General features: G+C 37.4%; 49 non-coding genes across 49 annotated transcripts; all 49 read left to right on the top strand.

Annotated features, from left to right (window-relative positions):
- Positions 1–74: 74 nt before the first annotated feature.
- On the top strand, positions 75–146 carry Trnap-ugg (transfer RNA proline (anticodon UGG)). The gene has a single exon. It is a non-coding gene; the product is annotated as a tRNA-Pro (tRNA).
- A 500-nt stretch (positions 147–646) lies between these two features.
- Positions 647–734, top strand: Trnay-gua (transfer RNA tyrosine (anticodon GUA)). Its single transcript is given in 2 exon segments — positions 647–683; positions 699–734. It is a non-coding gene; the product is annotated as a tRNA-Tyr (tRNA).
- A 450-nt stretch (positions 735–1,184) lies between these two features.
- On the top strand, positions 1,185–1,272 carry Trnay-gua (transfer RNA tyrosine (anticodon GUA)). The gene is given in 2 exon segments: positions 1,185–1,221; positions 1,237–1,272. It is a non-coding gene; the product is annotated as a tRNA-Tyr (tRNA).
- Positions 1,273–2,095: 823 nt separating this feature from the next.
- Trnay-gua (transfer RNA tyrosine (anticodon GUA)) lies at positions 2,096–2,183 on the top strand. Its single transcript is given in 2 exon segments — positions 2,096–2,132; positions 2,148–2,183. It is a non-coding gene; the product is annotated as a tRNA-Tyr (tRNA).
- Positions 2,184–2,548: 365 nt separating this feature from the next.
- Trnap-ugg (transfer RNA proline (anticodon UGG)) lies at positions 2,549–2,620 on the top strand. Its single transcript has one exon. It is a non-coding gene; the product is annotated as a tRNA-Pro (tRNA).
- A 492-nt stretch (positions 2,621–3,112) lies between these two features.
- Trnay-gua (transfer RNA tyrosine (anticodon GUA)) lies at positions 3,113–3,200 on the top strand. The gene is given in 2 exon segments: positions 3,113–3,149; positions 3,165–3,200. It is a non-coding gene; the product is annotated as a tRNA-Tyr (tRNA).
- A 450-nt stretch (positions 3,201–3,650) lies between these two features.
- On the top strand, positions 3,651–3,738 carry Trnay-gua (transfer RNA tyrosine (anticodon GUA)). The gene is given in 2 exon segments: positions 3,651–3,687; positions 3,703–3,738. It is a non-coding gene; the product is annotated as a tRNA-Tyr (tRNA).
- A 366-nt stretch (positions 3,739–4,104) lies between these two features.
- On the top strand, positions 4,105–4,177 carry Trnap-ugg (transfer RNA proline (anticodon UGG)). The gene has a single exon. It is a non-coding gene; the product is annotated as a tRNA-Pro (tRNA).
- A 147-nt stretch (positions 4,178–4,324) lies between these two features.
- On the top strand, positions 4,325–4,412 carry Trnah-gug (transfer RNA histidin (anticodon GUG)). The gene is given in 2 exon segments: positions 4,325–4,361; positions 4,377–4,412. It is a non-coding gene; the product is annotated as a tRNA-His (tRNA).
- Positions 4,413–4,676: 264 nt separating this feature from the next.
- Trnay-gua (transfer RNA tyrosine (anticodon GUA)) lies at positions 4,677–4,764 on the top strand. The gene is given in 2 exon segments: positions 4,677–4,713; positions 4,729–4,764. It is a non-coding gene; the product is annotated as a tRNA-Tyr (tRNA).
- A 450-nt stretch (positions 4,765–5,214) lies between these two features.
- On the top strand, positions 5,215–5,302 carry Trnah-gug (transfer RNA histidin (anticodon GUG)). The gene is given in 2 exon segments: positions 5,215–5,251; positions 5,267–5,302. It is a non-coding gene; the product is annotated as a tRNA-His (tRNA).
- A 366-nt stretch (positions 5,303–5,668) lies between these two features.
- On the top strand, positions 5,669–5,740 carry Trnap-ugg (transfer RNA proline (anticodon UGG)). The gene has a single exon. It is a non-coding gene; the product is annotated as a tRNA-Pro (tRNA).
- A 500-nt stretch (positions 5,741–6,240) lies between these two features.
- Positions 6,241–6,328, top strand: Trnay-gua (transfer RNA tyrosine (anticodon GUA)). The gene is given in 2 exon segments: positions 6,241–6,277; positions 6,293–6,328. It is a non-coding gene; the product is annotated as a tRNA-Tyr (tRNA).
- A 478-nt stretch (positions 6,329–6,806) lies between these two features.
- On the top strand, positions 6,807–6,894 carry Trnah-gug (transfer RNA histidin (anticodon GUG)). The gene is given in 2 exon segments: positions 6,807–6,843; positions 6,859–6,894. It is a non-coding gene; the product is annotated as a tRNA-His (tRNA).
- Positions 6,895–7,832: 938 nt separating this feature from the next.
- Positions 7,833–7,920, top strand: Trnay-gua (transfer RNA tyrosine (anticodon GUA)). The gene is given in 2 exon segments: positions 7,833–7,869; positions 7,885–7,920. It is a non-coding gene; the product is annotated as a tRNA-Tyr (tRNA).
- A 447-nt stretch (positions 7,921–8,367) lies between these two features.
- On the top strand, positions 8,368–8,455 carry Trnay-gua (transfer RNA tyrosine (anticodon GUA)). The gene is given in 2 exon segments: positions 8,368–8,404; positions 8,420–8,455. It is a non-coding gene; the product is annotated as a tRNA-Tyr (tRNA).
- Positions 8,456–9,394: 939 nt separating this feature from the next.
- Trnay-gua (transfer RNA tyrosine (anticodon GUA)) lies at positions 9,395–9,482 on the top strand. The gene is given in 2 exon segments: positions 9,395–9,431; positions 9,447–9,482. It is a non-coding gene; the product is annotated as a tRNA-Tyr (tRNA).
- Positions 9,483–9,746: 264 nt separating this feature from the next.
- Trnay-gua (transfer RNA tyrosine (anticodon GUA)) lies at positions 9,747–9,834 on the top strand. The gene is given in 2 exon segments: positions 9,747–9,783; positions 9,799–9,834. It is a non-coding gene; the product is annotated as a tRNA-Tyr (tRNA).
- A 365-nt stretch (positions 9,835–10,199) lies between these two features.
- Trnap-ugg (transfer RNA proline (anticodon UGG)) lies at positions 10,200–10,271 on the top strand. The gene has a single exon. It is a non-coding gene; the product is annotated as a tRNA-Pro (tRNA).
- A 500-nt stretch (positions 10,272–10,771) lies between these two features.
- Trnay-gua (transfer RNA tyrosine (anticodon GUA)) lies at positions 10,772–10,859 on the top strand. The gene is given in 2 exon segments: positions 10,772–10,808; positions 10,824–10,859. It is a non-coding gene; the product is annotated as a tRNA-Tyr (tRNA).
- Positions 10,860–11,309: 450 nt separating this feature from the next.
- On the top strand, positions 11,310–11,397 carry Trnay-gua (transfer RNA tyrosine (anticodon GUA)). Its single transcript is given in 2 exon segments — positions 11,310–11,346; positions 11,362–11,397. It is a non-coding gene; the product is annotated as a tRNA-Tyr (tRNA).
- Positions 11,398–12,220: 823 nt separating this feature from the next.
- Trnay-gua (transfer RNA tyrosine (anticodon GUA)) lies at positions 12,221–12,308 on the top strand. The gene is given in 2 exon segments: positions 12,221–12,257; positions 12,273–12,308. It is a non-coding gene; the product is annotated as a tRNA-Tyr (tRNA).
- Positions 12,309–12,673: 365 nt separating this feature from the next.
- On the top strand, positions 12,674–12,745 carry Trnap-ugg (transfer RNA proline (anticodon UGG)). Its single transcript has one exon. It is a non-coding gene; the product is annotated as a tRNA-Pro (tRNA).
- A 492-nt stretch (positions 12,746–13,237) lies between these two features.
- Trnay-gua (transfer RNA tyrosine (anticodon GUA)) lies at positions 13,238–13,325 on the top strand. Its single transcript is given in 2 exon segments — positions 13,238–13,274; positions 13,290–13,325. It is a non-coding gene; the product is annotated as a tRNA-Tyr (tRNA).
- Positions 13,326–13,775: 450 nt separating this feature from the next.
- On the top strand, positions 13,776–13,863 carry Trnay-gua (transfer RNA tyrosine (anticodon GUA)). The gene is given in 2 exon segments: positions 13,776–13,812; positions 13,828–13,863. It is a non-coding gene; the product is annotated as a tRNA-Tyr (tRNA).
- A 366-nt stretch (positions 13,864–14,229) lies between these two features.
- Positions 14,230–14,302, top strand: Trnap-ugg (transfer RNA proline (anticodon UGG)). The gene has a single exon. It is a non-coding gene; the product is annotated as a tRNA-Pro (tRNA).
- Positions 14,303–14,449: 147 nt separating this feature from the next.
- Positions 14,450–14,537, top strand: Trnah-gug (transfer RNA histidin (anticodon GUG)). Its single transcript is given in 2 exon segments — positions 14,450–14,486; positions 14,502–14,537. It is a non-coding gene; the product is annotated as a tRNA-His (tRNA).
- Positions 14,538–14,801: 264 nt separating this feature from the next.
- Positions 14,802–14,889, top strand: Trnay-gua (transfer RNA tyrosine (anticodon GUA)). The gene is given in 2 exon segments: positions 14,802–14,838; positions 14,854–14,889. It is a non-coding gene; the product is annotated as a tRNA-Tyr (tRNA).
- A 450-nt stretch (positions 14,890–15,339) lies between these two features.
- Trnah-gug (transfer RNA histidin (anticodon GUG)) lies at positions 15,340–15,427 on the top strand. The gene is given in 2 exon segments: positions 15,340–15,376; positions 15,392–15,427. It is a non-coding gene; the product is annotated as a tRNA-His (tRNA).
- A 366-nt stretch (positions 15,428–15,793) lies between these two features.
- Trnap-ugg (transfer RNA proline (anticodon UGG)) lies at positions 15,794–15,865 on the top strand. The gene has a single exon. It is a non-coding gene; the product is annotated as a tRNA-Pro (tRNA).
- Positions 15,866–16,365: 500 nt separating this feature from the next.
- On the top strand, positions 16,366–16,453 carry Trnay-gua (transfer RNA tyrosine (anticodon GUA)). The gene is given in 2 exon segments: positions 16,366–16,402; positions 16,418–16,453. It is a non-coding gene; the product is annotated as a tRNA-Tyr (tRNA).
- Positions 16,454–16,931: 478 nt separating this feature from the next.
- On the top strand, positions 16,932–17,019 carry Trnah-gug (transfer RNA histidin (anticodon GUG)). The gene is given in 2 exon segments: positions 16,932–16,968; positions 16,984–17,019. It is a non-coding gene; the product is annotated as a tRNA-His (tRNA).
- A 938-nt stretch (positions 17,020–17,957) lies between these two features.
- On the top strand, positions 17,958–18,045 carry Trnay-gua (transfer RNA tyrosine (anticodon GUA)). The gene is given in 2 exon segments: positions 17,958–17,994; positions 18,010–18,045. It is a non-coding gene; the product is annotated as a tRNA-Tyr (tRNA).
- A 447-nt stretch (positions 18,046–18,492) lies between these two features.
- Trnay-gua (transfer RNA tyrosine (anticodon GUA)) lies at positions 18,493–18,580 on the top strand. The gene is given in 2 exon segments: positions 18,493–18,529; positions 18,545–18,580. It is a non-coding gene; the product is annotated as a tRNA-Tyr (tRNA).
- A 939-nt stretch (positions 18,581–19,519) lies between these two features.
- Trnay-gua (transfer RNA tyrosine (anticodon GUA)) lies at positions 19,520–19,607 on the top strand. Its single transcript is given in 2 exon segments — positions 19,520–19,556; positions 19,572–19,607. It is a non-coding gene; the product is annotated as a tRNA-Tyr (tRNA).
- Positions 19,608–19,871: 264 nt separating this feature from the next.
- Positions 19,872–19,959, top strand: Trnay-gua (transfer RNA tyrosine (anticodon GUA)). The gene is given in 2 exon segments: positions 19,872–19,908; positions 19,924–19,959. It is a non-coding gene; the product is annotated as a tRNA-Tyr (tRNA).
- A 366-nt stretch (positions 19,960–20,325) lies between these two features.
- On the top strand, positions 20,326–20,397 carry Trnap-ugg (transfer RNA proline (anticodon UGG)). The gene has a single exon. It is a non-coding gene; the product is annotated as a tRNA-Pro (tRNA).
- A 500-nt stretch (positions 20,398–20,897) lies between these two features.
- On the top strand, positions 20,898–20,985 carry Trnay-gua (transfer RNA tyrosine (anticodon GUA)). Its single transcript is given in 2 exon segments — positions 20,898–20,934; positions 20,950–20,985. It is a non-coding gene; the product is annotated as a tRNA-Tyr (tRNA).
- A 450-nt stretch (positions 20,986–21,435) lies between these two features.
- Positions 21,436–21,523, top strand: Trnay-gua (transfer RNA tyrosine (anticodon GUA)). The gene is given in 2 exon segments: positions 21,436–21,472; positions 21,488–21,523. It is a non-coding gene; the product is annotated as a tRNA-Tyr (tRNA).
- Positions 21,524–21,889: 366 nt separating this feature from the next.
- Trnap-ugg (transfer RNA proline (anticodon UGG)) lies at positions 21,890–21,961 on the top strand. Its single transcript has one exon. It is a non-coding gene; the product is annotated as a tRNA-Pro (tRNA).
- Positions 21,962–22,461: 500 nt separating this feature from the next.
- Trnay-gua (transfer RNA tyrosine (anticodon GUA)) lies at positions 22,462–22,549 on the top strand. The gene is given in 2 exon segments: positions 22,462–22,498; positions 22,514–22,549. It is a non-coding gene; the product is annotated as a tRNA-Tyr (tRNA).
- A 450-nt stretch (positions 22,550–22,999) lies between these two features.
- Trnay-gua (transfer RNA tyrosine (anticodon GUA)) lies at positions 23,000–23,087 on the top strand. Its single transcript is given in 2 exon segments — positions 23,000–23,036; positions 23,052–23,087. It is a non-coding gene; the product is annotated as a tRNA-Tyr (tRNA).
- Positions 23,088–24,024: 937 nt separating this feature from the next.
- Trnay-gua (transfer RNA tyrosine (anticodon GUA)) lies at positions 24,025–24,112 on the top strand. The gene is given in 2 exon segments: positions 24,025–24,061; positions 24,077–24,112. It is a non-coding gene; the product is annotated as a tRNA-Tyr (tRNA).
- Positions 24,113–24,561: 449 nt separating this feature from the next.
- On the top strand, positions 24,562–24,649 carry Trnay-gua (transfer RNA tyrosine (anticodon GUA)). Its single transcript is given in 2 exon segments — positions 24,562–24,598; positions 24,614–24,649. It is a non-coding gene; the product is annotated as a tRNA-Tyr (tRNA).
- Positions 24,650–25,580: 931 nt separating this feature from the next.
- Positions 25,581–25,668, top strand: Trnay-gua (transfer RNA tyrosine (anticodon GUA)). Its single transcript is given in 2 exon segments — positions 25,581–25,617; positions 25,633–25,668. It is a non-coding gene; the product is annotated as a tRNA-Tyr (tRNA).
- A 450-nt stretch (positions 25,669–26,118) lies between these two features.
- Trnay-gua (transfer RNA tyrosine (anticodon GUA)) lies at positions 26,119–26,206 on the top strand. The gene is given in 2 exon segments: positions 26,119–26,155; positions 26,171–26,206. It is a non-coding gene; the product is annotated as a tRNA-Tyr (tRNA).
- Positions 26,207–26,572: 366 nt separating this feature from the next.
- Positions 26,573–26,644, top strand: Trnap-ugg (transfer RNA proline (anticodon UGG)). The gene has a single exon. It is a non-coding gene; the product is annotated as a tRNA-Pro (tRNA).
- Positions 26,645–27,144: 500 nt separating this feature from the next.
- Trnay-gua (transfer RNA tyrosine (anticodon GUA)) lies at positions 27,145–27,232 on the top strand. Its single transcript is given in 2 exon segments — positions 27,145–27,181; positions 27,197–27,232. It is a non-coding gene; the product is annotated as a tRNA-Tyr (tRNA).
- Positions 27,233–27,682: 450 nt separating this feature from the next.
- Trnah-gug (transfer RNA histidin (anticodon GUG)) lies at positions 27,683–27,770 on the top strand. The gene is given in 2 exon segments: positions 27,683–27,719; positions 27,735–27,770. It is a non-coding gene; the product is annotated as a tRNA-His (tRNA).
- Positions 27,771–27,827: the final 57 nt, after the last annotated feature.

Here is a 27,827-nt window from a genome sequence, read left to right on the forward strand (position 1 = left end):
CCCCAATGTTTGCATAGAGTTTGATTATTTTAAAATAAAGGCTCAAAATGTCGTTGTAAACTTTGGCAATGATGGGCTCGTTGGTCTAGGGGTATGATTATCGCTTTGGGTGCGAGAGGTCTCGGGTTCAAATCCCGAACGAGCTCTTGCTTTTGTATCACTACCCAGTCTGGAACAATGACTCATTTAATAACTTCTCATAATTCAGACAGAATGTCTGATCATGTGTTTTGGTTTTTGTATTAAACATTTCAATTCATGAATTTTAAATCAGGCGTCATGCCGGAGATATGCCCTTTGATAGCTCAGTTGATAGACCGGTGGACTGTAGGGGTAGAATGCTGAGGTCTATAGGTCGCTTGTTCGAATCCGGCTCGAAGTAATTTTTTTAATAGGGAGTGCTAAGTAAATTTGTTATGTCTGCATAGACTTTCATTATATTGAATAGGACGTTGTGAACATCGCCTTTTGTTCAAATCCGGAAAGATTCCTCACTATTGTATAACTGCCCATTCAAGATCAAATTTTTACTTAATAATAACAATTTCTCATCAATCTGACAGATTGTCCGATCATGTTTTTTTTTTCATGTTATATCTCAATTTATGAACTCCAACTCAGGAGTAATGCTTCCATAGACGTGTGTCCTTCGATAGCTCAGTTGGTAGAGCGGTGGACTGTAGTGATGCAAAGCTGATATCCATAGGTCGCTGGTTCGAATCCGGCTCGAAGGAGCTTTTGAAACAGATGAAATTTGTAATTTTTACACAATATATGATTTGAGTTTCACCCTTCCACTCTCCGGTTCTCTGTCTTACGTAATATATAGCAATATTTCTATTTCTCCATTTCAATGCTATCTTATCCTGTCAGTCCAAAATACCCCAATATCTGCATAGAGTTTAAGTATTTCAAAAATGAACGCTGAAAATGTCGTTGTAAACCTCAAGCTATCGATTGGCTCGTTGGTCTATGTGTATGATTCTCGCTTTCGGTGCAAGAGGTCCCGTGTTCAAATCACGGACGAGACTTCGCTTTTGTATCACTTCCCAGTCTGAACCAATATCTCATTTATTAACTTCTCGATATTAGGACAGAATATCTGATCATGTTTTTTGGTTTTTGTATTTAACATCTCCATTTATGAACGTCAACTCAGGCGTAATGCATCCCTTGTCGTGTGACCTTCGATAGCTCTGTTGGTAGAGCGGTGGACTGTAGTGATAGAAAGCTGATATCCATAGGTCGCTGGTTCGAATCCGGCTCGAAGGATCTTTTGAAATAGATTAAATTTGTAATTTTTGAACAATATATGATTTGAGTTTCACCCTTCCTCTCTCCGGTTCTCTGTCTTTCGTAATATATCGCAATGTTTCTATCTCTCCATGTCAATACTATCTTAACCTTCCAGATAAATTTTATAATAGATGAAATTTGTAATTTTTAAAACAATATATGACTTGAGTTTCACCTTTCCTCTCTCCGGTTCTCTTTCTTCCGTATTATATGTCAAGGTTTCTATTTATCCATATCAATACTATCTTAACCTCTGAGTCCAAAATACCCCAATGTTTGCAGAGAGTTTGATTATTTTAAACACAAAGCTGATATCCATAGGTCGCTGGTTCGAATCCGGCTCGAAGGAGCTTTTGAAACAGATGAAATGTGTAATTTTTACACAATATATGATTTGAGTTTCCCCATTCCCCTCTCCGGTTCTCTGTCTTACGTAATATATCGCAATATTTCTATTTCTCCATTTCAATGCTATCTTATCCTGTCAGTCCAAAATACCCCAATATCTGCATAGAGTTTAAGTATTTCAAAAATGAACGCTGAAAATGTCGTTGTAAACCTCAAGCTATCGATTGGCTCGTTGGTCTATGTGTTTGATTCTCGCTTTCGGTGCAAGAGGTCCCGTGTTCAAATCACGGACGAGACTTCGCTTTTGTATCACTTCCCAGTCTGAACCAATATCTCATTTATTAACTTCTCGATATTAGGACAGAATATCTGATCATGTTTTTTGGTTTTTGTATTAAACATCTCCATTTATGAACGTCAACTCAGGCGTAATGCATCCCTAGTCGTGTGACCTTCGATAGCTCAGTTGGTAGAGCGGTGGACTGTAGTGATAGAAAGCTGATATCCATAGGTCGCTGGTTCAAATCCGGCTCGAAGGATCTTTTGAAATAGATTAAATTTGTAATTTTTGAACAATATATGATTTGAGTTTCACCCTTCATCTCTCCGGTTCTCTGTCTTTCGTGATATATCGCAATGTTTCTATTTCTACATGTCAATACTATCTTAACCTTCCAGATAAATTTTATAATAGATGAAATTTGTAATTTTTAAAACAATATATGACTTGAGTTTCACCTTTCCTCTCTCCGGTTCTCTTTCTTCCGTATTATATGTCAAGGTTTCTATTTATCCATGTCAATACTATCTTAACCTCTGAGTCCAAAATACCCCAATGTTTGCATAGAGTTTGATTATTTTAAAATAAAGGCTCAAAATGTCGTTGTAAACTTTTGCAATGATGGGCTCGTTGGTCTAGGGGTATGATTCTCGCTTTGGGTGCGAGAGGTCTCGGGTTCAAATCCCGAACGAGCCCTCTCTTTTGTATCACTACCCAGTCTGAACCAATGACTCATTTAATAACTTCTCATAATTCAGACAGAATGTCTGATCATGTGTTTTGGTTTTTGTATTAAACATTTCAATTCATGAATTTTAAATCAGGAGTCATGCCGGAGATATGCCCTTCGATAGCTCAGTTGATAGACCGGTGGACTGTAGGGGTAGAATGCTGAGGTCTATAGGTCGCTTGTTCGAATCCGGCTCGAAGGAATTTTTTTAATAGGGAGATCAAAGTAAATTTGTTATGTCTGCATAGACTTTCATTATATTGAATAGGACGTTGTGAACATCGCCTTTTGTTCAAATCCGGAAAGATTCCTCACTATTGTATAACTGCCCATTCAAGATCAAATTTTTACTTAATAATATCAATTTCTCATCAATCTGAAGATTGTCCGATCATGTGTTTTTTTTCATGTTATATCTCAATTTATGAACTCCAACTCAGGAGTAATGCTTCCATAGACCTTCGATAGCTCAGTTGGTAGAGCGGTGGACTGTAGTGATACAAAGCTGATATCCATAGGTCGCTGGTTCGAATCCGGCTCGAAGGAGCTTTTGAAACAGATGAAATGTGTAATTTTTACACAATATATGATTTGAGTTTCCCCATTCCCCTCTCCGGTTCTCTGTCTTACGTAATATATAGCAATATTTCTATTTCTCCATTTCAATGCTATCTTATCCTGTCAGTCCAAAATACCCCAATATCTGCATAGAATTTAAGTATTTCAAAAATGAACGCTGAAAATGTCGTTGTAAACCTCAAGCTATCGATTGGCTCGTTGGTTTATGTGTATGATTCTCGCTTTCGGTGCAAGAGGTCCCGTGTTCAAATCACGGACGAGACTTCGATTTTGTATCACTTCCCAGTCTGAACCAATATCTCATTTATTAACTTCTCGATATTAGGGAAGAATATCTGATCATGTTTTTTGGTTTTTGTATTAAACATCTCCATTTATGAACGTCAACTCAGGCGTAATGCATTCCTAGTCGTGTGACCTTCGATAGCTCAGTTGGTAGAGCGGTGGACTGTAGTGATAGAAAGCTGATATCCATAGATCGCTGGTTCGAATCCGGCTCGAAGGATCTTTTGAAATAGATTAAATTTGTAATTTTTGAACAATATATGATTTGAGTTTCACCCTTCCTCTCTCCGGTTCTCTGTCTTTCGTAATATATCGCAATGTTTCTATTTCTCCATGTCAATACTATCTTAACCTTCCAGATAAATTTTATAATAGATGAAATTTGTATTTTTTAAAACAATATATGACTTGAGTTTCACCTTTCCTCTCTCCGGTTCTCTTTCTTCCGTATTATATGTCAAGGTTTCTATTTATCCATATCAATACTATCTTAACCTCTGAGTCCAAAATACCCCAATGTTTGCATAGAAGTTGATTATTTTAAAATCAATGCTCAAAATGTCGTTGTAAACATTGGCTATTGATGGGCTCGTTGGTCTAGGGGTATGATTCTCGCTTTGGGTGCGAGAGGTCTCGGGTTCAAATCCCGGACGAGGCCTTGTTTTTGTATCACTACCCAGTCTGAACCAATGACTCATTTAATAACTTCTCATAATTCAGACAGAATGTCTGATCATGTGTTTTGGTTTTTGTATTAAACATTTCAATTCATGAATTTTAAATCAGGCGTCATGCCGGAGATATGCCCTTCGATAGCTCAGTTGATAGACCGGTGGACTGTGGGGGTAGAATGCTGAGATCTATAGGTCGCTGGTTCGAATCCGGCTCGAAGGAATTTTTTTAATAGGGAGATCTAAGTAAATTTGTTATGTCTGCATAGACTTTCATTATATTGAAGAGGTCGTTGTGAACATCGCTTTTTGTTCAAATCCGGAAAGATTCCTCACTATTGTATAACTGACCATTCAAGATCAAATTTTTACTTAATAATACCAATTTCTCATCAATCTGACAGATTGTCCGATCATGTGTTTTTTTTCATGTTATATCTCAATTTATGAACTCCAACTCAGAAGTAATGCTTCCATAGACGTTTGTCCTTCGATAGCTCAGTTGGTAGAGCGGTGGACTGTAGTGATACAAAGCTGATATCCATAGGTCGCTGGTTCGAATCCGGCTCGAAGGAGCTTTTGAAACAGATGAAGTTTGTAATTTTTACACAATATATGATTTGAGTTTCACCCTTCCTCTCTCCGGTTCTCTGTCTTACGTAATATATCGCAATATTTCTATTTATCCATTTCAATGCTATCTTATCCTGTCAGTCCAAAATACCCCAATATCTGCATAGAGTTTAAGTATTTCAAAAATGAACGCTGAAAATGTCGTTGTAAACCTCAAGCTGTCGATTGGCTCGTTGGTCTATGTGTATGATTCTCGCTTTCGGTGCAAGAGGTCCCGTGTTCAAATCACGGACGAGTCTTCGCTTTTGTATCACTTCCCAGTCTGAACCAATATCTCATTTATTAATTTCTCGATATTAGGACAGAATATCTGATCATGTTTTTTGGTTTTTGTATTAAACATCTCCATTTATGAACGTCAACTCAGGCGTAATGCATTCCTAGTCGTGTGACCTTCGATATCTCAGTTGGTAGAGCGGTGGACTGTGGTGATAGAAAGCTGATATCCATAGGTCGCTGGTTCGAATCCGGCTCGAAGGATCTTTTGAAATAAATTAAATTTGTAATTTTTGAACAATATATGATTTGAGTTTCACCCTTCCTCTCTCCGGTTCTCTGTCTTTCGTAATATATCGCAATGTTAATATTTCTCCATGTCAATACTATCTTAACCTTCCAGATAAATTTTGTAATAGATGAACTTTGTAATTTTTAAACCAATATATGACTTGAGTTTCACCTTTCCTCTCTCCGGTTCTCTTTCTTCCGTATTATATGTCAAGGTTTCTATTTATCCATGTCAATACTATCTTAACCTCTGAGTCCAAAATACCCCAATGTTTGCATAGAGTTTGATTATTTTAAAATCAAGGCTCAAAATGTCGTTGTAAACTTTGGCTATTGGTGGGCTCGTTGGTCTAGGGGTATGATTCTCGCTTTGGGTGCGAGAGGTCTCGGGTTCAAATCCCGGACGAGCTCTTGCTTTTGTATCACTACCCAGTCTGAACCAATGACTCATTTAATAACTTCTCATAATTCAGACAGAATGTCTGATCATGTGTTTTGGTTTTTGTATTAAACATTTCAATTCATGAATTTTAAATCAGGCGTCATGCCGGAGATATGCCCTTCGATAGCTCAGTTGATAGACCGGTGGACTGTAGGGGTAGAATGCTGAGATCTATAGGTCGCTGGTTCGAATCCGGCTCGAAGTAATTTTTTTAATAGGGAGATCTAAGTAAATTTGTTATGTCTGCATAGACTTTCATTATATTGAATAGGTCGTTGTGAACATCGCCTTTTGTTCAAATCCGGAAAGATTCCTCACTATTGTATAACTGCCCATTCAAGATCAAATTTTTACTTAATAATAACAATTTCTCATCAATCTGACAGATTGTCCGATCATGTTTTTTTTTTCATGTTATATCTCAATTTATGAACTCCAACTCAGGAGTAATGCTTCCATAGACGGATGTCCTTCGATAGCTCAGTTGGTAGAGCGGTGGACTGTAGTGATACAAAGCTGATATCCATAGGTCGCTGTTTCGAATCCGGCTCGAAGGAGTTTTTGAAACAGATGAAATTTGTAATTTAAAACAATATATGATTTGAGTTTCACCCTTCCCTCTCCGGTTCTCTGTCTTACGTAATATATCACAATGGTTCTCTGTCTTACGTAATATATCACAATGTTTCTATTTCTCCATTTCGATACTATCTTATCCTGTCAGTCCAAAATACCCCAATATCTGCATAGAGTTTAAGTATTTCAAAAATGAACGCTGAAAATGTCGTTGTAAACCTCAAGCTATCGATTTTCTCTTTGGTCTATGTGTATGATTCTCGCTTTCGGTGCGAGAGGTCCCGTGTTCAAATCACGGACGAGTCTTCGCTTTTGTATCACTTCCCAGTCTGAACCAATATCTCATTTATTAATTTCTCGATATTAGGACAGAATATCTGATCATGTTTTTTGGTTTTTGTATTAAACATCTCCATTTATGAACGTCAACTCAGGCGTAATGCATTCCTAGTCGTGTGATCTTCGATATCTCAGTTGGTAGAGCGGTGGACTGTGGTGATAGAAAGCTGATATCCATAGGTCGCTGGTTCGAATCCGGCTCGAAGGATCTTTTGAAATAGATTAAATTTGTAATTTTTGAACAATATATAATTTGAGTTTCACCCTTCCTCTCTCCGGTTCTCTGTCTTTCGTAATATATCGCAATGTTAATATTTCTCCATGTCAATACTATCTTAACCTTCCAGATAAATTTTGTAATAGATGAACTTTGTAATTTTTAAACCAATATATGACTTGAGTTTCACCTTTCCTCTCTCCGGTTCTCTTTCTTCCGTATTATATGTCAAGGTTTCTATTTATCCATGTCAATACTCTCTTAACCTCTGAGTCCAAAATACCCCAATGTTTGCATAGAGTTTGATTATTTTAAAATCAAGGCTCAAAATGTCGTTGTAAACTTTGGCTATTGGTGGGCTCGTTGGTCTAGGGGTATGATTCTCGCTTTGGGTGCAAGAGGTCTCGGGTTCAAATCCCGGACGAGCTCTTGCTTTTGTATCACTACCCAGTCTGAACCAATGACTCATTTAATAACTTCTCATAATTCAGACAGAATGTCTGATCATGTGTTTTGGTTTTTGTATTAAACATTTCAATTCATGAATTTTAAATCAGGCGTCATGCCGGAGATATGCCCTTCGATAGCTCAGTTGATAGACCGGTGGACTTTAGGGGTAGAATGCTGAGATCTATAGGTCGCTGGTTCGAATCCGGCTCGAAGGAATTTTTTTAATAGGGAGATCTAAGTAAATTTGTTATGTCTGCATAGACTTTCATTATATTGAATAGGTCGTTGTGAACATCGCCTTTTGTTCAAATCCGGAAAGATTCCTCACTATTGTATAACTGCCCATTCAAGATCAAATTTTTACTTAATAATAACAATTTCTCATCAATCTGACAGATTGTCCGATCATGTTTTTTTTTTCATGTTATATCTCAATTTATGAACTCCAACTCAGGAGTAATGCTTCCATAGACGGATGTCCTTCGATAGCTCAGTTGGTAGAGCGGTGGACTGTAGTGATACAAAGCTGATATCCATAGGTCGCTGTTTCGAATCCGGCTCGAAGGAGCTTTTGAAACAGATGAAATTTGTAATTTAAAACAATATATGATTTGAGTTTCACCCTTCCCTCTCCGGTTCTCTGTCTTACGTAATATATCACAATGTTTCTATTTCTCCATTTCGATACTATCTTATCCTGTCAGTCCAAAATACCCCAATATCTGCATAGAGTTTAAGTATTTCAAAAATGAACGCTGAAAATGTCGTTGTAAACCTCAAGCTATCGATTTTCTCTTTGGTCTATGTGTATGATTCTCGCTTTCGGTGCGAGAGGTCCCGTGTTCAAATCACGGACGAGACTTCGATTTTGTAGCACTTCCCAGTCTGAACCAATATCTCATTTATTAACTTCTCGATATTAGGACAGAATATCTGATCATGTTTTTGGTTTTTGTATTAAACATCTCCATTTATGAACGTCAACTCAGGCGTAATGCATTCCTAGTCGTGTGACCTTCGATAGCTCAGTTGGTAGAGCGGTGGACTGTAGTGATAGAAAGCTGATATCCATAGGTCGCTGGTTCGAATCCGGCTCGAAGGATCTTTTGAAATAGATTAAATTTGTAATTTTTGAACAATATATGATTTGAGTTTCACCCTTCCTCTCTCCGGTTCTCTGTCTTTCGTAATATATCGCAATGTTTCTATTTCTCCATGTCAATACTATCTTAACATTCCAGATAATTTTTATAATAGATGAAATTTGTAATTTTTAAAACAATATATGACTTGAGTTTCACCTTTCCTCTCTCCGGTTCTCTTTCTTCCGTATTATATGTCAAGGTTTCTATTTATCCATGTCAATACTATCTTAACCTCTGAGTCCAAAATACCCCAATGTTTGCATAGAGTTTGATTATTTTAAAATCAAGGCTCAAAATGTCGTTGTAAACTTCGGCTATTGATGGGCTCGTTGGTCTAGGGGTATGATTCTCCCTTTGGGTGCGAGGGTTCTCGGGTTCAAATCCCAGACGAGACCTTGCTTTTGTATCACTACCCAGTCTGAACCAATGACTCATTTAATAACTTCTCATAATTCAGACAGAATGTCTGATCATGTGTTTTGGTTTTTGTATTAAACATTTCAATTCATGAATTTTAAATCAGGCGTCATGCCGGAGATATGCCCTTCGATAGCTCAGTTGATAGACCGGTGGACTGTAGGGGTAGAATGCTGAGATCTATAGGTCGCTGGTTCGAATCCGGCTCGAAGGAATTTTTTTAATAGGGAGATCTAAGTAAATTTGTTATGTCTGCATAGACTTTCATTATATTGAATAGGTCGTTGTGAACATCGCCCTTTGTTCAAATCCGGAAAGATTCCTCACTATTGTATAACTGCCCATTCAAGATCAAATTTTTACTTAGTAATAACAATTTCTCATCAATCTGACAGATTGTCCGATCATTCTTTTTTTTTTCATGTTATATCTCAATTTATGAACTCCAACTCAGGAGTAATGCTTCCATAGACGGATGTCCTTCGATAGCTCAGTTGGTAGAGCGGTGGACTGTAGTGATACAAAGCTGATATCCATAGGTCGCTGGTTCGAATCCGGCTCGGAGGAATTTTTTTAATAGGGAGATCTAAGTAAATTTGTTATGTCTGCATAGACTTTCATTATATTGAATAGGTCGTTGTGAACATCGCCTTTTGTTCAAATCCGGAAAGATTCCTCACTATTGTATAACTGCCCATTCAAGATCAAATTTTTACTTAATAATAACAATTTCTCATCAATCTGACAGATTGTCCGATCATGTTTTTTTTTTCATGTTATATCTCAATTTATTAACTCCAACTCAGGAGTAATGCATTCCTAGTCGTGTGACCTTCGATAGCTCGGTTGGTAGAGCGGTGGACTGTAGTGATAGAAAGCTGATATCCATAGGTCGCTGGTTCGAATCCGGCTCGAAGGATCTTTTGAAATAGATTAAATTTGTAATTTTTGAACAATATATGATTTGAGTTTCACCCTTCCTCTCTCCGGTTCTCTGTCTTTCGTAATATATCGCAATGTTTCTATTTCTCCATGTCAATACTATCTTAACCTTCCAGATAAATTTTATAATAGATGAAATTTGTAATTTTTAAAACAATATATGACTTGAGTTTCACCTTTCCTCTCTCCGGTTCTCTTTCTTCCGTATTATATGTCAAGGTTTCTATTTATCCATGTCAATACTATCTTAACCTCTGAGTCTAAAATACCCCAATGTTTGCATAGAGTTTGATTATTTTAAAATAAAGGCTCAAAATGTCGTTGTAAACTTTGGCAATGATGGGCTCGTTGGTCTAGGGGTATGATTATCGCTTTGGGTGCGAGAGGTCTCGGGTTCAAATCCCGAACGAGCTCTTGCTTTTGTATCACTACCCAGTCTGGAACAATGACTCATTTAATAACTTCTCATAATTCAGACAGAATGTCTGATCATGTGTTTTGGTTTTTGTATTAAACATTTCAATTCATGAATTTTAAATCAGGCGTCATGCCGGAGATATGCCCTTTGATAGCTCAGTTGATAGACCGGTGGACTGTAGGGGTAGAATGCTGAGGTCTATAGGTCGCTTGTTCGAATCCGGCTCGAAGTAATTTTTTTAATAGGGAGTGCTAAGTAAATTTGTTATGTCTGCATAGACTTTCATTATATTGAATAGGACGTTGTGAACATCGCCTTTTGTTCAAATCCGGAAAGATTCCTCACTATTGTATAACTGCCCATTCAAGATCAAATTTTTACTTAATAATAACAATTTCTCATCAATCTGACAGATTGTCCGATCATGTTTTTTTTTTCATGTTATATCTCAATTTATGAACTCCAACTCAGGAGTAATGCTTCCATAGACGTGTGTCCTTCGATAGCTCAGTTGGTAGAGCGGTGGACTGTAGTGATGCAAAGCTGATATCCATAGGTCGCTGGTTCGAATCCGGCTCGAAGGAGCTTTTGAAACAGATGAAATTTGTAATTTTTACACAATATATGATTTGAGTTTCACCCTTCCACTCTCCGGTTCTCTGTCTTACGTAATATATAGCAATATTTCTATTTCTCCATTTCAATGCTATCTTATCCTGTCAGTCCAAAATACCCCAATATCTGCATAGAGTTTAAGTATTTCAAAAATGAACGCTGAAAATGTCGTTGTAAACCTCAAGCTATCGATTGGCTCGTTGGTCTATGTGTATGATTCTCGCTTTCGGTGCAAGAGGTCCCGTGTTCAAATCACGGACGAGACTTCGCTTTTGTATCACTTCCCAGTCTGAACCAATATCTCATTTATTAACTTCTCGATATTAGGACAGAATATCTGATCATGTTTTTTGGTTTTTGTATTTAACATCTCCATTTATGAACGTCAACTCAGGCGTAATGCATCCCTTGTCGTGTGACCTTCGATAGCTCAGTTGGTAGAGCGGTGGACTGTAGTGAGAGAAAGCTGATATCCATAGGTCGCTGGTTCGAATCCGGCTCGAAGGATCTTTTGAAATAGATTAAATTTGTAATTTTTGAACAATATATGATTTGAGTTTCACCCTTCCTCTCTCCGGTTCTCTGTCTTTCGTAATATATCGCAATGTTTCTATCTCTCCATGTCAATACTATCTTAACCTTCCAGATAAATTTTATAATAGATGAAATTTGTAATTTTTAAAACAATATATGACTTGAGTTTCACCTTTCCTCTCTCCGGTTCTCTTTCTTCCGTATTATATGTCAAGGTTTCTATTTATCCATATCAATACTATCTTAACCTCTGAGTCCAAAATACCCCAATGTTTGCAGAGAGTTTGATTATTTTAAACACAAAGCTGATATCCATAGGTCGCTGGTTCGAATCCGGCTCGAAGGAGCTTTTGAAACAGATGAAATGTGTAATTTTTACACAATATATGATTTGAGTTTCCCCATTCCCCTCTCCGGTTCTCTGTCTTACGTAATATATCGCAATATTTCTATTTCTCCATTTCAATGCTATCTTATCCTGTCAGTCCAAAATACCCCAATATCTGCATAGAGTTTAAGTATTTCAAAAATGAACGCTGAAAATGTCGTTGTAAACCTCAAGCTATCGATTGGCTCGTTGGTCTATGTGTTTGATTCTCGCTTTCGGTGCAAGAGGTCCCGTGTTCAAATCACGGACGAGACTTCGCTTTTGTATCACTTCCCAGTCTGAACCAATATCTCATTTATTAACTTCTCGATATTAGGACAGAATATCTGATCATGTTTTTTGGTTTTTGTATTAAACATCTCCATTTATGAACGTCAACTCAGGCGTAATGCATCCCTAGTCGTGTGACCTTCGATAGCTCAGTTGGTAGAGCGGTGGACTGTAGTGATAGAAAGCTGATATCCATAGGTCGCTGGTTCAAATCCGGCTCGAAGGATCTTTTGAAATAGATTAAATTTGTAATTTTTGAACAATATATGATTTGAGTTTCACCCTTCATCTCTCCGGTTCTCTGTCTTTCGTGATATATCGCAATGTTTCTATTTCTACATGTCAATACTATCTTAACCTTCCAGATAAATTTTATAATAGATGAAATTTGTAATTTTTAAAACAATATATGACTTGAGTTTCACCTTTCCTCTCTCCGGTTCTCTTTCTTCCGTATTATATGTCAAGGTTTCTATTTATCCATGTCAATACTATCTTAACCTCTGAGTCCAAAATACCCCAATGTTTGCATAGAGTTTGATTATTTTAAAATAAAGGCTCAAAATGTCGTTGTAAACTTTTGCAATGATGGGCTCGTTGGTCTAGGGGTATGATTCTCGCTTTGGGTGCGAGAGGTCTCGGGTTCAAATCCCGAACGAGCCCTCTCTTTTGTATCACTACCCAGTCTGAACCAATGACTCATTTAATAACTTCTCATAATTCAGACAGAATGTCTGATCATGTGTTTTGGTTTTTGTATTAAACATTTCAATTCATGAATTTTAAATCAGGAGTCATGCCGGAGATATGCCCTTCGATAGCTCAGTTGATAGACCGGTGGACTGTAGGGGTAGAATGCTGAGGTCTATAGGTCGCTTGTTCGAATCCGGCTCGAAGGAATTTTTTTAATAGGGAGATCAAAGTAAATTTGTTATGTCTGCATAGACTTTCATTATATTGAATAGGACGTTGTGAACATCGCCTTTTGTTCAAATCCGGAAAGATTCCTCACTATTGTATAACTGCCCATTCAAGATCAAATTTTTACTTAATAATATCAATTTCTCATCAATCTGAAGATTGTCCGATCATGTGTTTTTTTTCATGTTATATCTCAATTTATGAACTCCAACTCAGGAGTAATGCTTCCATAGACCTTCGATAGCTCAGTTGGTAGAGCGGTGGACTGTAGTGATACAAAGCTGATATCCATAGGTCGCTGGTTCGAATCCGGCTCGAAGGAGCTTTTGAAACAGATGAAATTTGTAATTTTCACACAATATATGATTTGAGTTTCACCCTTCCCCTCTCCGGTTCTCTGTCTTACGTAATATATAGCAATATTTCTATTTCTCCATTTCAATGCTATCTTATCCTGTCAGTCCAAAATACCCCAATATCTGCATAGAATTTAAGTATTTCAAAAATGAACGCTGAAAATGTCGTTGTAAACCTCAAGCTATCGATTGGCTCGTTGGTTTATGTGTATGATTCTCGCTTTCGGTGCAAGAGGTCCCGTGTTCAAATCACGGACGAGACTTCGATTTTGTATCACTTCCCAGTCTGAACCAATATCTCATTTATTAACTTCTCGATATTAGGGAAGAATATCTGATCATGTTTTTTGGTTTTTGTATTAAACATCTCCATTTATGAACGTCAACTCAGGCGTAATGCATCCCTAGTCGTGTGACCTTCGATAGCTCAGTTGGTAGAGCGGTGGACTGTAGTGATAGAAAGCTGATATCCATAGATCGCTGGTTCGAATCCGGCTCGAAGGATCTTTTGAAATAGATTAAATTTGTAATTTTTGAACAATATATGATTTGAGTTTCACCCTTCCTCTCTCCGGTTCTCTGTCTTTCGTAATATATCGCAATGTTTCTATTTCTCCATGTCAATACTATCTTAACCTTCCAGATAAATTTTATAATAGATGAAATTTGTATTTTTTAAAACAATATATGACTTGAGTTTCACCTTTCCTCTCTCCGGTTCTCTTTCTTCCGTATTATATGTCAAGGTTTCTATTTATCCATATCAATACTATCTTAACCTCTGAGTCCAAAATACCCCAATGTTTGCATAGAAGTTGATTATTTTAAAATCAATGCTCAAAATGTCGTTGTAAACATTGGCTATTGATGGGCTCGTTGGTCTAGGGGTATGATTCTCGCTTTGGGTGCGAGAGGTCTCGGGTTCAAATCCCGGACGAGGCCTTGTTTTTGTATCACTACCCAGTCTGAACCAATGACTCATTTAATAACTTCTCATAATTCAGACAGAATGTCTGATCATGTGTTTTGGTTTTTGTATTAAACATTTCAATTCATGAATTTTAAATCAGGCGTCATGCCGGAGATATGCCCTTCGATAGCTCAGTTGATAGACCGGTGGACTGTGGGGGTAGAATGCTGAGATCTATAGGTCGCTGGTTCGAATCCGGCTCGAAGGAATTTTTTTAATAGGGAGATCTAAGTAAATTTGTTATGTCTGCATAGACTTTCATTATATTGAAGAGGTCGTTGTGAACATCGCTTTTTGTTCAAATCCGGAAAGATTCCTCACTATTGTATAACTGACCATTCAAGATCAAATTTTTACTTAATAATACCAATTTCTCATCAATCTGACAGATTGTCCGATCATGTGTTTTTTTTCATGTTATATCTCAATTTATGAACTCCAACTCAGAAGTAATGCTTCCATAGACGTTTGTCCTTCGATAGCTCAGTTGGTAGAGCGGTGGACTGTAGTGATACAAAGCTGATATCCATAGGTCGCTGGTTCGAATCCGGCTCGAAGGAGCTTTTGAAACAGATGAAGTTTGTAATTTTTACACAATATATGATTTGAGTTTCACCCTTCCTCTCTCCGGTTCTCTGTCTTACGTAATATATCGCAATATTTCTATTTATCCATTTCAATGCTATCTTATCCTGTCAGTCCAAAATACCCCAATATCTGCATAGAGTTTAAGTATTTCAAAAATGAACGCTGAAAATGTCGTTGTAAACCTCAAGCTATCGATTGGCTCGTTGGTCTATGTGTATGATTCTCGCTTTCGGTGCAAGAGGTCCCGTGTTCAAATCACGGACGAGTCTTCGCTTTTGTATCACTTCCCAGTCTGAACCAATATCTCATTTATTAATTTCTCGATATTAGGACAGAATATCTGATCATGTTTTTTGGTTTTTGTATTAAACATCTCCATTTATGAACGTCAACTCAGGCGTAATGCATTCCTAGTCGTGTGACCTTCGATATCTCAGTTGGTAGAGCGGTGGACTGTGGTGATAGAAAGCTGATATCCATAGGTCGCTGGTTCGAATCCGGCTCGAAGGATCTTTTGAAATAAATTAAATTTGTAATTTTTGAACAATATATGATTTGAGTTTCACCCTTCCTCTCTCCGGTTCTCTGTCTTTCGTAATATATCGCAATGTTAATATTTCTCCATGTCAATACTATCTTAACCTTCCAGATAAATTTTGTAATAGATGAACTTTGTAATTTTTAAACCAATATATGACTTGAGTTTCACCTTTCCTCTCTCCGGTTCTCTTTCTTCCGTATTATATGTCAAGGTTTCTATTTATCCATGTCAATACTATCTTAACCTCTGAGTCCAAAATACCCCAATGTTTGCATAGAGTTTGATTATTTTAAAATCAAGGCTCAAAATGTCGTTGTAAACTTTGGCTATTGGTGGGCTCGTTGGTCTAGGGGTATGATTCTCGCTTTGGGTGCGAGAGGTCTCGGGTTCAAATCCCGGACGAGCTCTTGCTTTTGTATCACTACCCAGTCTGAACCAATGACTCATTTAATAACTTCTCATAATTCAGACAGAATGTCTGATCATGTGTTTTGGTTTTTGTATTAAACATTTCAATTCATGAATTTTAAATCAGGCGTCATGCCGGAGATATGCCCTTCGATAGCTCAGTTGATAGACCGGTGGACTGTAGGGGTAGAATGCTGAGATCTATAGGTCGCTGGTTCGAATCCGGCTCGAAGTAATTTTTTTAATAGGGAGATCTAAGTAAATTTGTTATGTCTGCATAGACTTTCATTATATTGAATAGGTCGTTGTGAACATCGCCTTTTGTTCAAATCCGGAAAGATTCCTCACTATTGTATAACTGCCCATTCAAGATCAAATTTTTACTTAATAATAACAATTTCTCATCAATCTGACAGATTGTCCGATCATGTTTTTTTTTTCATGTTATATCTCAATTTATGAACTCCAACTCAGGAGTAATGCTTCCATAGACGGATGTCCTTCGATAGCTCAGTTGGTAGAGCGGTGGACTGTAGTGATACAAAGCTGATATCCATAGGTCGCTGTTTCGAATCCGGCTCGAAGGAGTTTTTGAAACAGATGAAATTTGTAATTTAAAACAATATATGATTTGAGTTTCACCCTTCCCTCTCCGGTTCTCTGTCTTACGTAATATATCACAATGGTTCTCTGTCTTACGTAATATATCACAATGTTTCTATTTCTCCATTTCGATACTATCTTATCCTGTCAGTCCAAAATACCCCAATATCTGCATAGAGTTTAAGTATTTCAAAAATGAACGCTGAAAATGTCGTTGTAAACCTCAAGCTATCGATTTTCTCTTTGGTCTATGTGTATGATTCTCGCTTTCGGTGCGAGAGGTCCCGTGTTCAAATCACGGACGAGTCTTCGCTTTTGTATCACTTCCCAGTCTGAACCAATATCTCATTTATTAATTTCTCGATATTAGGACAGAATATCTGATCATGTTTTTTGGTTTTTGTATTAAACATCTCCATTTATGAACGTCAACTCAGGCGTAATGCATTCCTAGTCGTGTGATCTTCGATATCTCAGTTGGTAGAGCGGTGGACTGTGGTGATAGAAAGCTGATATCCATAGGTCGCTGGTTCGAATCCGGCTCGAAGGATCTTTTGAAATAGATTAAATTTGTAATTTTTGAACAATATATAATTTGAGTTTCACCCTTCCTCTCTCCGGTTCTCTGTCTTTCGTAATATATCGCAATGTTAATATTTCTCCATGTCAATACTATCTTAACCTTCCAGATAAATTTTGTAATAGATGAACTTTGTAATTTTTAAACCAATATATGACTTGAGTTTCACCTTTCCTCTCTCCGGTTCTCTTTCTTCCGTATTATATGTCAAGGTTTCTATTTATCCATTTCAATACTCTCTTAACCTCTGAGTCCAAAATACCCCAATGTTTGCATAGAGTTTGATTATTTTAAAATCAAGGCTCAAAATGTCGTTGTAAACTTTGGCTATTGGTGGGCTCGTTGGTCTAGGGGTATGATTCTCGCTTTGGGTGCAAGAGGTCTCGGGTTCAAATCCCGGACGAGCTCTTGCTTTTGTATCACTACCCAGTCTGAACCAATGACTCATTTAATAACTTCTCATAATTCAGACAGAATGTCTGATCATGTGTTTTGGTTTTTGTATTAAACATTTCAATTCATGAATTTTAAATCAGGCGTCATGCCGGAGATATGCCCTTCGATAGCTCAGTTTTTAGACCGGTGGACTTTAGGGGTAGAATGCTGAGATCTATAGGTCGCTGGTTCGAATCCGGCTCGAAGGAATTTTTTTAATAGGGAGATCTAAGTAAATTTGTTATGTCTGCATAGACTTTCATTATATTGAATAGGTCGTTGTGAACATCGCCTTTTGTTCAAATCCGGAAAGATTCCTCACTATTGTATAACTGCCCATTCAAGATCAAATTTTTACTTAATAATAACAATTTCTCATCAATCTGACAGATTGTCCGATCATGTTTTTTTTTTCATGTTATATCTCAATTTATGAACTCCAACTCAGGAGTAATGCTTCCATAGACGGATGTCCTTCGATAGCTCAGTTGGTAGAGCGGTGGACTGTAGTGATACAAAGCTGATATCCATAGGTCGCTGTTTCGAATCCGGCTCGAAGGAGCTTTTGAAACAGATGAAATTTGTAATTTAAAACAATATATGATTTGAGTTTCACCCTTCCCTCTCCGGTTCTCTGTCTTACGTAATATATCACAATGTTTCTATTTCTCCATTTCGATACTATCTTATCCTGTCAGTCCAAAATACCCCAATATCTGCATAGAGTTTAAGTATTTCAAAAATGAACGCTGAAAATGTCGTTGTAAACCTCAAGCTATCGATTTTCTCTTTGGTCTATGTGTATGATTCTCGCTTTCGGTGCGAGAGGTCCCGTGTTCAAATCACGGACGAGACTTCGATTTTGTAGCACTTCCCAGTCTGAACCAATATCTCATTTATTAACTTCTCGATATTAGGACAGAATATCTGATCATGTTTTTGGTTTTTGTATTAAACATCTCCATTTATGAACGTCAACTCAGGCGTAATGCATTCCTAGTCGTGTGACCTTCGATAGCTCAGTTGGTAGAGCGGTGGACTGTAGTGATAGAAAGCTGATATCCATAGGTCGCTGGTTCGAATCCGGCTCGAAGGATCTTTTGAAATAGATTAAATTTGTAATTTTTGAACAATATATGATTTGAGTTTCACCCTTCCTCTCTCCGGTTCTCTGTCTTTCGTAATATATCGCAATGTTTCTATTTCTCCATGTCAATACTATCTTAACATTCCAGATAATTTTTATAATAGATGAAATTTGTAATTTTTAAAACAATATATGACTTGAGTTTCACCTTTCCTCTCTCCGGTTCTCTTTCTTCCGTATTATATGTCAAGGTTTCTATTTATCCATGTCAATACTATCTTAACCTCTGAGTCCAAAATACCCCAATGTTTGCATAGAGTTTGATTATTTTAAAATCAAGGCTCAAAATGTCGTTGTAAACTTCGGCTATTGATGGGCTCGTTGGTCTAGGGGTATGATTCTCCCTTTGGGTGCGAGGGTTCTCGGGTTCAAATCCCAGACGAGACCTTGCTTTTGTATCACTACCCAGTCTGAACCAATGACTCATTTAATAACTTCTCATAATTCAGACAGAATGTCTGATCATGTGTTTTGGTTTTTGTATTAAACATTTCAATTCATGAATTTTAAATCAGGCGTCATGCCGGAGATATGCCCTTCGATAGCTCAGTTGATAGACCGGTGGACTGTAGGGGTAGAATGCTGAGATCTATAGGTCGCTGGTTCGAATCCGGCTCGAAGGAATTTTTTTAATAGGGAGATCTAAGTAAATTTGTTATGTCTGCATAGACTTTCATTATATTGAATAGGTCGTTGTGAACATCGCCCTTTGTTCAAATCCGGAAAGATTCCTCACTATTGTATAACTGCCCATTCAAGATCAAATTTTTACTTAGTAATAACAATTTCTCATCAATCTGACAGATTGTCCGATCATTCTTTTTTTTTTCATGTTATATCTCAATTTATGAACTCCAACTCAGGAGTAATGCTTCCATAGACGGATGTCCTTCGATAGCTCAGTTGGTAGAGCGGTGGACTGTAGTGATACAAAGCTGATATCCATAGGTCGCTGGTTCGAATCCGGCTCGGAGGAATTTTTTTAATAGGGAGATCTAAGTAAATTTGTTATGTCTGCATAGACTTTCATTATATTGAATAGGTCGTTGTGAACATCGCCTTTTGTTCAAATCCGGAAAGATTCCTCACTATTGTATAACTGCCCATTCAAGATCAAATTTTTACTTAATAATAACAATTTCTCATCAATCTGACAGATTGTCCGATCATGTTTTTTTTTTCATGTTATATCTCAATTTATTAACTCCAACTCAGGAGTAATGCATTCCTAGTCGTGTGACCTTCGATAGCTCAGTTGGTAGAGCGGTGGACTGTAGTGATAGAAAGCTGATATCCATAGGTCGCTGGTTCGAATCCGGCTCGAAGGATCTTTTGAAATAGATTAAATTTGTAATTTTTGAACAATATATGATTTGAGTTTCACCCTTCCTCTCTCCGGTTCTCTGTCTTTCGTAATATATCGCAATGTTTCTATTTCTCCATGTCAATACTATCTTAACCTTCCAGATAAATTTTATAATAGATGAAATTTGTAATTTTTAAAACAATATATGACTTGAGTTTCACCTTTCCTCTCTCCGGTTCTCTTTCTTCCGTATTATATGTCAAGGTTTCTATTTATCCATATCAATACTATCTTAACCTCTGAGTCCAAAATACCCCAATGTTTGCATAGAAGTTGATTATTTTAAAATCAAGGCTCAAAATGTCGTTGTAAACTTTGGCTATTGATGGGCTCGTTGGTCTAGGGGTATGATTCCCGCTTTGGGTGCGAGAGGTCTCGGGTTCAAATCCCGGACGAGCCCATGCTTTTGTATCACTACCCAGTCTGAACCAATGACTCATTTAATAACTTCTCATAATTCAGACAGAATGTCTGATCATGTGTTTTGGTTTTTGTATTAAACATTTCAATTCATGAATTTTAAATCAGGCGTCATGCCGGAGATATGCCCTTCGATAGCTCAGTTGATAGACCGGTGGACTGTAGGGGTAGAATGCTGAGGTCTATAGGTCGCCGGTTCGAATCCGGCTCGAAGGAATTTTTTTAATAGGGAGATCTAAGTAAATTTGTTATGTCTGCATAGACTTTCATTATATTGAATAGGTCGTTGTGAACATCGCCTTTTGTTCAAATCCGGAAAGATTCCTCACTATTGTATAACTGACCATTCAAGATCAAATTTTTACTTAATAATAACAATTTCTCATCAATCTGACAGATTGTCCGATCATATGTTTTTTTTCATGTTATATCTCAATTTATGAACTCCAACTCAGGAGTAATGCTTCCATAGACGTTTGTCCTTCGATAGCTCAGTTGGTAGAGCGGTGGACTGTAGTGATACAAAGCTGATATCCATAGGTCGCTGGTTCGAATCCGGCTCGAAGGAGCTTTTGAAACAGATGAAGTTTGTAATTTTTACACAATATATGATTTGAGTTTCACCCTTCCTCTCTCCGGTTCTCTGTCTTACGTAATATATCGCAATATTTCTATTTATCCATTTCAATGCTATCTTATCCTGTCAGTCCAAAATACCCCAATATCTGCATAGAGTTTAAGTATTTCAAAAATGAACGCTGAAAATGTCGTTGTAAACCTCAAGCTATCGATTGGCTCGTTGGTCTATGTGTATGATTCTCGCTTTCGGTGCAAGAGGTCCCGTGTTCAAATCACGGACGAGTCTTCGCTTTTGTATCACTTCCCAGTCTGAACCAATATCTCATTTATTAACTTCTCGATATTAGGACAGAATATCTGATCATGTTTTTTGGTTTTTGTATTAAACATCTCCATTTATGAACGTCAACTCAGGCGTAATGCATTCCTAGTCGTGTGACCTTCGATAGCTCAGTTGGTAGAGCGGTGGACTGTAGTGATAGAAAGCTGATATCCATAGGTCGCTGGTTCGAATCCGGCTCGAAGGATCTTTTGAAATAGATTAAATTTGTAATTTTTGAACAATATATGATTTGAGTTTCACCCTTCCTCTCTCCGGTTCTCTGTCTTTCGTAATATATCGCAATGTTTCTATTTCTCCATGTCAATACTATCTTAACCTTCCAGAAAAATTTTGTAATAGATGAACTTTGTAATTTTTAAACCAATATATGACTTGAGTTTCACCTTTCCTCTATCCGGTTCTCTTTCTTCCGTATTATATGTCAAGGTTTCTATTTATCCATGTCAATACTATCTTAACCTCTGAGTCCAAAATACCCCAATGTTTGCATAGAGTTTGATTATTTTAAAATCAAGGCTCAAAATGTCGTTGTAAACTTTGGCTGTTGGTGGGCTCGTTGGTCTAGGGGTATGATTCTCGCTTTGGGTGCGAGAGGTCTCGGGTTCAAATCCCGGACGAGCTCTTGCTTTTGTATCACTACCCAGTCTGAACCAATGACTCATTTAATAACTTCTCATAATTCAGACAGAATGTCTGATCATGTGTTTTGGTTTTTGTATTAAACATTTCAATTCATGAATTTTAAATCAGGCGTCATGCCGGAGATATGCCCTTCGATAGCTCAGTTGATAGACCGGTGGACTGTAGGGGTAGAATGCTGAGATCTATAGGTCGCTGGTTCGAATCCGGCTCGAAGGAATTTTTTTAATAGGGAGATCTAAGTAAATTTGTTATGTCTGCATAGACTTTCATTATATTGAATAGGTCGTTGTGAACATCGCCTTTTGTTCAAATCCGGAAATATTCCTCACTATTGTATAACTGCCCATTCAAGATCAAATTTTTACTTAATAATAACAATTTCTCATCAATCTGACAGATTGTCCGATCATGTGTTTTTTTTCATGTTATATCTCAATTTATGAACTCCAACTCAGGAGTAATGCTTCCGTAGACGTGTGTCCTTCGATAGCTCAGTTGGTAGAGCGGTGGACTGTAGTGATACAAAGCTGATATCCATAGGTCGCTGGTTCGAATCCGGCTTGAAGGAGCTTTTGAAACAGATGAAATTTGTAATTTTTACACAATATATGATTTGAGTTTCACCCTTCCTCTCTCCGGTTCTCTGTCTTACGTAATATATCACAATATTTCTATTTCTCCATTTCAATACTATCTTATCCTGTCAGTCCGAAATACCCCAATATCTGCATAGAGTTTAAGTATTTCAAAAATGAACGCTGAAAATGTCGTTGTAAAAATCAAGCTATCGATTGGCTCGTTGGTCTATGTGTATGATTCTCGCTTTCGGTGCGAGAGGTCCCGTGTTCAAATCACGTACGAGACTTCGATTTTGCATCACTTCCCAGTCTGAACCAATATCTCATTTATTAACTTCTCAATATTAGGACAGAATATCTGATCATGTTTTTTGGTTTTTGTATTAAACATCTCCATTTATGAACGTCAACTCAGGCGTTATGCATTACTAGTTGTATGAACTTCGATAGCTCAGTTGGTAGAGCGGGGGACTGTAGTGGTAGAAGGCTGATATCCATAGGTCGCTGGTTCGAATCCGGCTCGAAGGATCTTTTGAAATAGATTAAATTTGTAATTTTTGAACAATATATGATTTGAGTTTCACCCTTCTTCTCTACGGTTCTCTGTCTTTCGTAATATATCGCAATGTTGCTATTTCTCCATGTCAATACTATCTTAACCTTCCAGATAAATTTTATAATAGATGAAATTTGTAAGTTTTAAAACAATATATGACTTAAGTTTCACTTTTCCTCTCTCCGTTTCTCTTTCTTCCGTATTATATGTCAAGGTTTCTATTTATCCATGTCAATACTATCTTAACCCCTCAGTCCAAAATACCCCAATGTTTGCATAGAGTTTGATTATTTTGAAATCAAGGCTCAAAATGTCGTTGTAAACTTCGGGTATTGATGGGCTCTTTGGTCTAGGGGTATGATTCTCGCTTTGGGTGCGAGAGGTCCCGGATTCAAATCCCGGACGAGCCCTTGCTTTTGTATCACTACCCAGTCTGAACCAATGACTTATTTAATAACTTCTCATAATTCAGACAGAATGTCTGATCATGTGTTTTGGTTTTTGTATTAAACATTTCAATTCATGAATTTTAAATCAGGCGTCATGCCGGAGATATGCCCTTCGATAGCTCAGTTGATAGACAGGTGGACTGTAGGGGTAGAATGCTGAGATCTATAGATTGCTAGCTCGAATCCGGCTCGAGGGAATTTTTTTAATAGGGAGATCTAAGTAAATTTGTTATGTCTGCATAGACTTTCATTATATTGAATAGGTCGTTGTGAACATCGCCTTTTGTTCAAATCCGGAAAGATTCCTCACTATTGTATAACTGCCCATTCAAGATCAAATTTTTACTTAATAATAACAATTTCTCATCAATCTGACAGATTGTCCGATCATGTTTTTTTTTCATGTTATATCTCAATTTATGAACTCCAACTCAAGAGTAATGCTTCCATAGACGTGTGTCCTCCGATAGCTCAGTTGGTAGAGCGGTGGACTGTAGTGATACAAAGCTGATATCCATAGGTCGCTGTTTCGAATCCGGCTCGAAGGAGCTTTTGAAACAGATGAAATTTGTAATTTTTACACAATGTATGATTTGAGTTTCACCCTTCCTCTCTCCGGTTCTCTGTCTTACGTAATATATCACAATATTTCTATTTCTCCATTTCAATACTATCTTATCCTGTCAGTCCAAAATACCCCAATATCTGCATAGAGTTTAAGTATTTCAAAAATGAACGCTGAAAATGTCGTTGTAAACCTCAAGCTATCGATTGGCTCGTTGGTCTATGTGTATGATTCTCGCTTTCGGTGCGAGAGGTCCCGTGTTCAAATCACGGACGAGACTTCGATTTTGGATCACTTCCCAGTCTGAACCAATATCTCATTTATTAACTTCTCGATATTAGGACAGAATATCTGATCATGTTTTTTGGTTTTTATTTTAAACATCTCCATTTATGAACGCAACTCAGGCGTAATACATTCCTAGTCGTGTGACCTTCGATAGCTCAGTTGGTAGAGCGGCGGACTGTAGTGATAGAAAGCTGATATCCATAGGTCGCTGGTTCAAATCCGGCTCGAATGATCTTTTGAAATAGATTAAATTTGTGATTTTTGAACAATATATGATTTGAGTTTCACCCTTCCTCTCTCCGGTTCTCTGTCTCTCGTAATATATCGCAATGTTTCTATTTCTCCATGTCAGTACTATCTTAACCCTCCAGATAAATTTTATAATAGATGAAATTTGTAATTTTTAAAACAATATATGACTTGAGTTTCACTTTTCCTCTCTCCGGTTCTCTTTCTTCCGTATTATATGTCAAGGTTTCTTTTTATCCATGTCAATACTATCTTAACCTCTGAGTCCAAAATACCCCAATGTTTGCAGAGAGTTTGATTATTTTAAAATCAAGGCTCAAAATGTCGTTGTAAACTTCGGCTATTTATGGGCTCGTTGGTCTAGGGGTATGATTTTCGCTTTGGGTGCGAGATGTCCCGGGTTCAAATCCTGGACGAGCTCTTGCTTTTGTATCACTACCCAGTCTGAACCAATGACTCATTTAATAACTTCTCATAATTCAGACAGAATGTCTGATCATGTGTTTTGGTTTTTGTATTAAACATTTCAATTCATGAATTTTAAATCAGGCGTCATGCCGGAGATATGCCCTTCGATAGCTCAGTTGATAGACCGGTGGACTGTAGGGGTAGAATGCTGAGGTCTATAGGTCGCTTGTTCGAATCCGGCTCGAAGGAATTTTTTTAATCGGGAGATCTAAGTAAATTTGTTATGTCTGCATAGACTTTCATTATATTGAATAGGACGTTGTGAACATCGCCTTTTGTTCAAATCCGGAAAGATTCCTCACTATTGTATAACTGCCCATTCAAGATCAAATTTTTACTTAATAATAACAATTTCTCATCAATCTGACAGATTGTCCGATCATGTGTTTTTTTTCATGTTATATCTCAATTTATGAACTCCAACTCAGGAGTAATGCTTCCATAGACCTTCGATAGCTCAGTTGGTAGAGCGGTGGACTGTAGTGATACAAAGCTAATATCCATAGGTCGCTGGTTCGAATCCGGCTCGAAGGAGCTTTTGAAACAGATGAAATTTGTAATTTTCACACAATATATGATTTGAGTTTCACCCTTCCCCTCTCCGGTTCTCTGTCTTACGTAATATATAGCAATATTTCTATTTCTCCATTTCAATGCTATCTTATCCTGCCAGTCCAAAATACCCCAATATCTGCATAGAATTTAAGTATTTCAAAAATGAACGCTGAAAATGTCGTTGTAAACCTCAAGCTATCGATTGGCTCGTTGGTTTATGTGTATGATTCTCGCTTTCGGTGCAAGAGGTCCCGTGTTCAAATCACGGACGAGACTTCGCTTTTGTATCACTTCCCAGTCTGAACCAATATCTCATTTATTAACTTCTCGATATTAGGACAGAATATCTGATCATGTTTTTTGGTTTTTGTATTAAACATCTCCATTTATGAACGTCAACTCAGGCGTAATGCATTCCTAGTCGTGTGACCTTCGATAGCTCAGTTGGTCGAGCGGTGGACTGTAGTGATAGAAAGCTGATATCCATAGATCGCTGGTTCGAATCCGGCTCGAAGGATCTTTTGAAATAGATTAAATTTGTAATTTTTGAACAATATATGATTTGAGTTTCACCCTTCCTCTCTCCGGTTCTCTGTCTTTCGTAATATATCGCAATGTTTCTATTTCTCCATGTCAATACTATCTTAACCTTCCAGATAAATTTTATAATAGATGAAATTTGTATTTTTTAAAACAATATATGACTTGAGTTTCACCTTTCCTCTCTCCGGTTCTCTTTCTTCCGTATTATATGTCAAGGTTTCTATTTATCCATATCAATACTATCTTAACCTCTGAGTCCAAAATACCCCAATGTTTGCATAGAAGTTGATTATTTTAAAATCAATGCTCAAAATGTCGTTGTAAACTTTGGCTATTGATGGGCTCGTTGGTCTAGGGGTATGATTCTCGCTTTGGGTGCGAGAGGTCTCGGGTTCAAATCCCGGACGAGCCCTTGCTTTTGTATCACTACCCAGTCTGAACCAATGACTCATTTAATAACTTCTCATAATTCAGACAGAATGTCTGATCATGTGTTTTGGTTTTTGTATTAAACATTTCAATTCATGAATTTTAAATCAGGCGTCACGCCAGAGATATGCCCTTCGATAGCTCAGTTGATAGACCGATGGACTGTAGGGGTAGAATGCTGAGGTCTATAGGTCGCTGGTTCGAATCCGGCTCGAAGGAATTTTTTTAATAGGGAGATCTAAGTAAATTTGTTATGTCTGCATAGACTTTCATTATATTGAAGAGGTCGTTGTGAACATCGCTTTTTGTTCAAATCCGGAAAGATTCCTCACTATTGTATAACTGACCATTCAAGATCAAATTTTTACTTAATAATACCAATTTCTCATCAATCTGACAGATTGTCCGATCATGTGTTTTTTTTCATGTTATATCTCAATTTATGAACTCCAACTCTGAAGTAATGCTTCCGTAGACGTTTGTCCTTCGATAGCTCAGTTGGTAGAGCGGTGGACTGTAGTGATACAAAGCTGATATCCATAGGTCGCTGGTTCGAATCCGGCTCGAAGGAGCTTTTGAAACAGATGAAGTTTGTAATTTTTACACAATATATGATTTGAGTTTCACCCTTCCTCTCTCCGGTTCTCTGTCTTACGTAATATATCGCAATATTTCTATTTATCCATTTCAATGCTATCTTATCCTGTCAGTCCAAAATACCCCAATATCTGCATAGAGTTTAAGTATTTCAAAAATGAACGCTGAAAATGTCGTTGTAAACCTCAAGCTATCGATTGGCTCGTTGGTCTATGTGTATGATTCTCGCTTTCGGTGCAAAAGGTCCCGTGTTCAAATCACGGACGAGTCTTCGCTTTTGTATCACTTCCCAGTCTGAACCAATATCTCATTTATTAATTTCTCGATATTAGGACAGAATATCTGATCATGTTTTTTGGTTTTTGTATTAAACATCTCCATTTATGAACGTCAACTCAGGCGTAATGCATTCCTAGTCGTGTGACCTTCGATATCTCAGTTGGTAGAGCGGTGGACTGTGGTGATAGAAAGCTGATATCCATAGGTCGCTGGTTCGAATCCGGCTCGAAGGATCTTTTGAAATAGATTAAATTTGTAATTTTTGAACAATATATGATTTGAGTTTCACC

Source organism: Styela clava, chromosome 12 (genome assembly GCF_964204865.1).
Source record: "Styela clava chromosome 12, kaStyClav1.hap1.2, whole genome shotgun sequence".
In the NCBI taxonomy this organism is placed as follows: domain Eukaryota; kingdom Metazoa; phylum Chordata; class Ascidiacea; order Stolidobranchia; family Styelidae; genus Styela; species Styela clava.